The sequence below is a fragment of the Aulonocara stuartgranti genome (assembly GCF_965226115.1).
Source record: "Aulonocara stuartgranti genome assembly, chromosome: 4".
NCBI classification, from domain to species: Eukaryota; Metazoa; Chordata; class Actinopteri; order Cichliformes; family Cichlidae; genus Aulonocara; species Aulonocara stuartgranti.
The window spans coordinates 19,495,239-19,504,156 of NC_138942.1; the positions used below are offsets into that span (position 1 = coordinate 19,495,239).

Here is an 8,918-nt window from a genome sequence, read left to right on the forward strand (position 1 = left end):
TTGCTTAATACTCTAATTTGGTCTTTGGATTTTGCAGAACTGAAACTGTTAAATTTGTTAATCTCACTTTTCTCCACTGCACCTGCAAAAACAGCTGCTATCTGCTGTCAACTCTGGAGGTGGAGCTGTTGAAGTGAATGACTGCTACTGAGAGTAATCTGCATGCCAAATATCCTTGGGCAAGATACTAACCCCAAATTGCCCTCCGATGCGTTCATCTGAGTGTGAATGTGTGTGTCAATGTTTATCAGTTGCACTTGAGTTTAGTAGTGCTTGTATGAGTGGATGAATGTGGCATGTTGTATAGATAGTATGTATAAGAATCAGTCATTTTACCATTCAGTCCATAGTGGCAATAAAGCCGCAAAAGAGACGGTGAGCAATTCAGACAGTCTCAAATGCCAACGAAAAAAAAGTCTGTTGCACATGTATTTATTATGGTTCATATTTGTTTTTTAAATCATTGTTATTTTGATGCGATAAAGATTTTTTTTCTATTAAAAAAAGAAAAAAAAACCCAGCATATTATACATTTCATTCTACTCTCCATTCTAATATAGGCTATTGCATCTTTGTAAATGTCACAGTCATTGTGGTTTAATAAACACCGGCTTTCTGAGCTACACTCACTGTTCTCTAAAGGGAGAAACTTGATATTAACTGCCCTCTAGTGGTTTTTTTTTGTTGTTTGATTGTTTGGTTGTTGTTGTTTTTTTTTCTCATACTGTACAAAATATGTGTGTTTTTGTTTCCTTTTTCTTTTTGCCTCATCTTTCTAAGATTAAATATTGCCAGTTTCAATAAAACCCACATAATCAGCATTGATTTTGATGGGATTTGTATAGCTATTAAATTAGCTCCAGTCAATGTGGCTCTCAAATAAAATCCAAAGTACAAGTACAAGTACTACTACTGCTAATAATAATAATAATGAATAATATTGTATCATGATAACAAATAAACAGAATTGTAATCAGAAAATTTTATTGAATTGAATTGAATTTAGTACTACTCCCTAAGGAAATTATGTCAGATAGCAAAACGTATCCATTGTTGTTCAGACTAACAGTTTAATGACCGTCTGAGTTCTGTGCCATTATGCTTCTTAGAGGTGCGTCACTCTGGGATGTGTGTGAAAGTTTCAGTGAGAAGAATTCCATAAACCCTCTCTTTCAACATTAATACAGATGCAATGATAAGTCTGATGAGTGTGTTGCAGTTTTGTTTCTTTTCATTCGGGTGGAAAAGTTGTTACAGCTGGACCTGGAAAATCCATTTAAATAGCTTGAATGTCTAATGAGGCCTGAAATCTGAACAGATATGAAAAGTTTATTATTAACTGATCACCATGTTATATGAAGGATGGATACTGCTCATAATGAAATCATCTTCTTGATGGCATTGAAGGAGACAAGAATGAAGAGCACAGCTGAAAGAACTGAAAAAAAAAAAAACTTCCAGAACTTCTCAGACAAGTCCAAAAGAGACACCTCAGTAGTATTAGTAACAATAACATTATTTTTAGCAATATCCTCATTGCATTAAAATTAAGATGCAAAATAAATAAACTGTAATTAGAATTATGCAAAGATGCCCAAGCAGGTTCAGTCACTGTGGCTCAAGCACAGTAATGATCCAGTAGTCACTAAATGTGAATCCAGAGGCTGTACAAATCAGTCTGTGGGATTCTTCAGGCCTTTTAACTGCTGGTTCAGAATTAGTGAGGGTCCAACCATCAACACATATCAGACAAATTAAGAAAAAAAAAGCCAACAAAGAAAATGGAAATAACACAGTTAAAAAGTAAGTTTTAAAGTTTTTCAAGACAAAATGTGGTGGGTTAGAAACGTAATTCCTTTCTGAGTAAAAACTTTTGTTCTTTATATCTAATAAAATAACTTCATTGTTGTTTTGACTGTGTTGCTGCAGGGAAAATGCAGTGGGAATCTGTGGCAAGAGTTTGGCCTTGGATGATTGTGAGTTGATCTATTGGTAATGCCTTTGGGCTCAAATGTGGGAATACGCACCCTTCTTCCCTCAGTCAATCTGTACAGACAAGTGAAGGTGAGAGCTGTGTTTCAGTGTCTTCATTCATCTTTCCTCAATATTTCCCCTGTTTAAGGGCACAACAAAACCACTAAATACTAGTGAAAACCTTCATCTGCCCAGCAGGGAGTGAAACATAGGAGTTATACAGTCCATCATATCAAAATGTGAAAACTGATCTGTCATTCTTTCTACAGTCAAATACATAGATGTGAAAGACAACTGAGTTTTGCATTAACTCCTAGTTTTACTAGTTGAAAATCACACTGTGATTAATAATATTCTCAGTTCTGTCACCTACGAGAAAACACAGCGCAGAAATTAAATCATTAAAAAGGTAAATGATAAAAGATTTGAAAGTTACTTTATTAGTTTTGGAGTTCTCTTAAAATTGAAGATGTACTTAACTGTACCTAACGTTTTTGCAATCACAGCTAAATTCAAAGTCTGCTCATCTAGCTGTTATCTAAAGGGTGAGACTTCACACTGACTGTCCTCCAGCATTCCAAAAAGAATGACAATATTAGTTTTCAGTCTAAATCCTAAAGCATATTTTTGTTTATGGTAGTGAAACGTCAACAGTGATTTTAGAGTTCAAACAGTTTTACAACTCTGACTTGTGTGATTTGAGCAAGAGTCAGCTCTGTTAGGGTATGAGCAGGCTGGGTTATGTGTTATTGTTTTGTGTTTTGTTCCATAAGCAGGCGTTACCAGGTTGGAGCTGCCTCAGATGAGGACCTCTCCCAACTGTTCTAGATTGCCTTCATCAGGTCAGCGTTTCTCAAGAGGCAAATTCCACCACATTGTACTACTACCTCTGTGGTAACACTTGTCTCCTCAATCCGTTATGCACCGTCTTTATTCCAAGCCTCCTGTTAACCTATCTGTGTGTGATCTCCAGCGCCTGTTTTCCATCCTTTCACTGCCTCAGCTGTTTGGGTGATGTGCTGCGCTCGAGCCCTCAGATTAACCAGCTTCCTCCACTGTCATCCTGCCTGCCAGGCAGTTCTCCTGCTCAGTCGCTAGCCCCCCTCCCAGTCCCCATTTCAGATTTTCCCAGAGAAGTCTGTTTGTTTAAATACACTGCAACTGTATATAAAGACAGCATTCACTTCAAACTCGTGTTTGTGAATCCACACCCTGGGTCCAACCTTTGGCTTAACCTGATTAGAGCTGACAGAGTAATTGGTGTAATCACTGTCACATGTAACAACAAGCAGCATTCTTCCATCCAAGATTTACTGAATGTGAATCCATTGGCTGTGATTGTCAGTAGAATAGCAGCATTATAGTTCAGTCTTTTTTCAGGATAAAAGGAAAGAAATATATAAATATAAAAGGAAAGAAAACTAATTTGCTTGAAGTTGGAAACTATATGAAGACAAAAACAAGTTAAAAGCAACATTCCTGTGTTGTAGCACATATGGTTAGAATTAAGTTAAAAAATAAACAGTCCTGATATTGGCTGCAAAAGAGTAGTCATTATACAGATTCACAATTACAACATGTGTGTGGTGGTGTGTTGCATGTTGCTGATTATTTGTGCAGGTCTGTCAGTGGTTTGTATCACTGTAAGGTAACGTGCACAGTAATAAACAGCTGTGTTCTCAGGCTGCAGATTCTGTCCTGTTATTGTCACTGTTTGAGCAGAAGTGTCTCTGCTGATGCTGAACTTATTTTTTAAAGCATCATTTTGGTAAGTGCCTCCACTATACCATATGAAAAAAATCCAATCCAGTAGTTTTCCTTCACGTTGTCTGATCCAACCTGTTCCATAACCACTATCAGTCAGAGAATAACCAGAGACCTGGCAGGTGATAGTTAAAGATTGTCCAGGCTGTACAACCAGTGAGCTTGGCTGGATGTGATCAATGCTGTACACACCTGTGGAAACAGATATAACAATTAAATTATTAATTTAATCATCTAGTATTTCTGTTGTATTTAGTAGTGTGAATTGACCAAAGCTTCTTACATGAACCAGCAGCCAGCAGCAGTATCAAAGCAACAGAGAACACGGTTGATGATGAAGTTGAACTAAACTGATGCGAGCTCCTCTGCCCTCTCACTGATGCAGCAACACACCTCAAAGTTATAAGCAAGTGCTTTAAATTCATTTGAATAAACAGACTGTCCATTTACGCAAAGCTTCAGTGACTGATGACAAATATGAGATATTTGTCTTATTATGTCTTTTATAATGCATTTCATTTTGACTTGATCTCTAAACAGTATTTTTTAAATTAGTTTTCAGACTGTTCATCTGCAGATATGACTGTCGTCTGCTGTTGTGCAAATGTGCATAGTGTGTGTTAGCTAACCAGTACCAGAACCAATAACCTAGTAAAAAATACAAACACTAAAAATGCTCCCGGCAGCAAGAATGAGCATTATGTTAAGAAACTGAGGATATACTGTCCATTTACACTAGCTGTCTCTTATGCAGTAAGTGGTTTTTCATTATTTGGCTAGCTGCACTGAAACTGGAAAATCCACTGCTTAGCTGTAATGTTTGGGTTCGTAAAACACTTTATAAATAAACTGTCTAGAGGAGAGTTCATTTGAATCAGATGACAGTTGATTCACCAGAGCTGGAGTCAGAAACTCATTCCTCCTCTGATCTGAGTGTGCACTGGATGTGAGTCCAAGTCCATTTTCCTCATTTTTTTAAGGACACAACTCACACAGGTTTTCAGCTAAAAGGTCGCTGGTAATCATGTTGTTGGTTCAACAGTTATTTTATGTGTCAAACTGTCATCAGTGGCATTCATCATAGAGTCAACAAATTAAATTTGCAGAAATGATGTTTTGACAATAAACTGCCCAATGGTACCATTTAAAGTTGTTTGTTTCTAACTTCCTGTTTTTGTATAGACACAACAAGGGTTTCCTTGTTGTCAGGAACAAGGACTGGACTCAAAATGAATGAAAACACAACCAGAGTCCAAAGAAAAACTTCCTGAAAACCAAATATAAAGAATTAAGAGGTGACTCAAGACTTTAAGACAGTATTGTAAATGTGAAATTGGAACTATAGTGCACACTGTACATAAATGTAAATAAAACGTTTTTTATCGTGAAATAAACATTTTTTATTGGTTTGTTGTATCAGAAACATAGTAAGCTGGCAGTGATAAAAACAGAAATCCAAAGATCATTTTTTTTTCATTCTCATCTGGAAATCAAATTCCCTCACTTGAAATGACAATGGAGAGACTTGCTGCGCTGTCCGAATGGTTCATTATTGTCACTTGGTGACGTCATTCCAGCTTTTTCTTTTTAACATTTCTGTGTGTTTGAGAAAAAAAAGAGAACAGAGAATTTCCCATAAGCAGAAAAGTAGAGTATGTCTCATAAGCATTACATATCATGTCTGAAACCTGATATTATTTATTTACTTGTTTTTTTTAGATTGATTGGAACTCAGTGATGAAAAAATGCATGGAAGCCTTGTTTTTTATTAATTGTTTTTTTTCTGGGGGTGTGTTTGTGTGCGCTCATGCACTTTTTTCACTTTGTATCCTGTTAAAAAAAATATTTTGTTGTTCTGTTTCTTTTCATCAGGGCAACACACTGTTTCAGCTTGGACATTCATTAAATCAGCTGGAATCACCTGAAAAGACCTAAGAAAGATCTCCAGAAAAACTGGCTGTGACCATTTTAGCTGACCTCCATGTTTTATTAACTTTGATAATGGAATCACCTTATAGATGTCACTGAAGAAGGCACCAATGGAAAGTTTAGCAGAGTGAAATAAAATGAACTACAGACACTTTTCTTACAGTAATACTATTAATAGAACTATTGTTAGTAAAATTTTCATTATACTGCAGTTATCATTGAAGATAAATGTATCATAGTGAGGAGTGTAGGATTTTGTACAGCTGCTCAAACAACTTCAGTCACTGTGGATCCGAGCACAGTAATAAACAGAAGAGTCTTCAGTCTTCAGACTGTTCATCTGCAGATACACCTGCTGTTTGCTGTTGTCCTTGGAAATGGTAAAACGGCCTTGAACTGACTGAGAATAGGAAGTGCGGCCATCACCATAGTATATGTAAGCAATCCACTCCAGTCCTTTTCCAGGAGCCTGTCTGACCCAGACCAGGCTGCGGTCTCCAAAGTTATATCCAGATGCTGTACAGGTCAGTCTGTGGGATTCTCCTGGTCTTTTAATTGCTGGCTCAGATTGTGTCAGAGTCTGACCAACAACACCTGTCAACAGAAATAAAAAAGGACATCATAACAAAATAAAGTATCATCGTAAATTAAAGAAACAGAAGAACATCAGTGAAGAGTTTCACCTGTCCAGCAGACAGTTAAAAGTAGCAGTGCTGTCCTATAGTCCATCTTGTTCAACTACAACTGCCCACTGTTTTGTCATGCTCTAAGCAGTCAGATAAGTATAAACGAAAAACATTAAAATATTTGCATTGACTCCTCCTTAAAACTAGGAAGAAGTGTTAAATCATAAATAATGTTTTTTTTTTTACATTAACTAACCATCATGTTTTCACTGATTCCTTCACAGAAACACATTTAGAAAGTTTAGAGGAAAAAAAAGTAAATTGTCAGCTGTATTCAGAAAGAAGTTATTTTCAAATGGATTTTTGCATCAAACGATGTTGCATACTTTGATTGTCCTGATTGTACTGAGTACACACCGTGGTTAGTTTGAATTTCTCTTATTTATTTATTTATTTGTTTATTTATTTATTTGTTACTTATAATAAACAGTTTCTTTTAACTGGAATTTGTGTGCATTTTTTTTGTTTTATTATGGTCATGTGGCCCAGTTTGTGACACGTGTTATTACTGATTTACTGACTGTGAATCCTGAAGCTATACAGTTCAGTCAGTGGCATTCTTTGGCTCATATTGTTCAGCACACAAAACTGAATAAAAGTTCTGATAAATGATATAGAAAAATATATAGTTGTGGTTCACTATGAAGATTTTTATTTCCTCAGGCATATTAATAGAATTTCCTTTAGCCAACTTCTGCACAGTAATGCACAGTAGTTTATTTTACAAAGCTAACCACATAGAATAGAATAGAATAGAATTCAACTTTATTGTCATTGCACATGCACAGGTACAGGGCAACGTACCTTCACATATGAAGAAGCTATTTCTTATATAGCACTTTTTTACTTCATATGGCATTTCTCATTTACCCAAGCATGTTTTCTACATATAAGTGCTTTCTATTGAACATTCACAAACATTTATAATCCAATGAAAGGACTGGAATCAGCAAACTATCTGCTCTCTCTCCTGAGCTAAAGCTACCCTTTGCCATACGGTAAGCTCTCTGTCTCACACTGGTATTATTTCTATTCACAATTACAGCACAAGCATGGTTGCTGCTGAGTATTTGTGCAGGTCTGCCAGTGGTTTGCATTACATTGTGGTAACATATACAGTAATAAACAGCTGTGTCCTCAGGCTGCAGATTCTGTCCTGTTATTGTCAGTGTTTGAGCAGAAGTGTCTCTGCTGATGCTGAACTTGTTCTTTAAAGCATCATCTTGGTAAGTGCCTCCACTATACCATATGTAGAAAATCCATTCCAGTGGTTTTTATTCACCTTGTCTGATCCAACCTGTTCCATAGCCACCATCAGTCAAAGAATAACCAGAGACTCGACAGGTGATAGTTAAAGCTTGTCCAGGCTGTACAACCAGTGAGCTGGGCTGGATATGATCAATGCTGTACACGCCTGTGGAAACAGAAATCAGTATTATCTATATGATTTATTTAATTATTTAGGATTTCTGTTGTATTCAGTAGCGTGAATTGACCAAAACGTCTCACGTGATGCAGAAGCCAGCAGCAGTTTCAGAACTACAGAGAACAGGGTTGATGATGAAGTTGAATTGAACCAATGTGAGCTCTTCTGTCCTCTTATACATCACAATTATGAGGAAATGCATTATGTCAGTTTGAATAAAGGGACTGTACGTCTGCAATTTAACAATTTAATAATGAAATCTACAAACTGAATACAAATTGGAAATATGTGAAATTTCTCTTTTTTGTATTCATAATATTCTCTGGTTTAAAACATTTATTCTTTTTTTCCCATAAACTCCTTAACTCCTATAAGCAAATTCATTTTGAAAAATCAATAAAGTTAAGAAGGAAATGGAAGAACATGTGGCTCCTATGAAGCAAAGCATGAATAAATAAGAACTATCTCAAGACCTTTGCAGAGCACTGTACTATACGGTCTACTGTACTGTACATAGATTACTGAAAATGTAATAATACTAAAATCCTGAGAAAATACCTTTAAACAGCTGGAATATCTGATGAGGCCTGAAATGATGTCCACACATATGAACAACTGCTTATTAACTCACCACCATCCAATCACCACACCATCTGAACTGTGGGTACCTTTGATAATGAGATCGTTTACATGATGCCACTGGAGGAGACCATGTCTGAAAGTACTGTAAAGAAGCAATATGAACTTCTTGGTAGCATTAGTAAAATCCTCAATATTCTACAATTGCCATGCAAAATAAATTAGGCAGAATAATGACTGCATGATTTTGTACAGCTGCTCAAACAACTTCAGTCACTGTGACTCTCGAGCACAATAATAAACAGCAGAATCTTCAGTCCTCAGACTGTTCATCTGCAGATACAGCTGCTGTTTGCTGTTGTCTCTGGAGATGGTGAATCGTCCTTGGACTGACTGAGAGTAGTGGATGTTACCACTGTTATAATGGCTTGCAACCCACTCCAGTCCTTTTCCAGGAGCCTGTCTGACCCAGGCCATCCAGTAGTCACTGAATGTGAATCCAGAGGCTGTACAGGTCAGTGTGTGGGATTCTCCAGGCCTTTTAACCACTGGTTCAGACT

The 8,918-nt window shown here is 36.6% G+C and overlaps 1 gene segment (V, D, J or C); it reads right to left on the reverse strand.

The window, feature by feature from the left end:
- Positions 1-5,944: 5,944 nt before the first annotated feature.
- Positions 5,945-6,396, reverse strand: LOC309705658 (immunoglobulin heavy variable 3-11-like). The segment is given in 2 exons: positions 6,351-6,396; positions 5,945-6,261 (listed from the first exon to the last, which is right to left on the reverse strand).
- Positions 6,397-8,918: the final 2,522 nt, after the last annotated feature.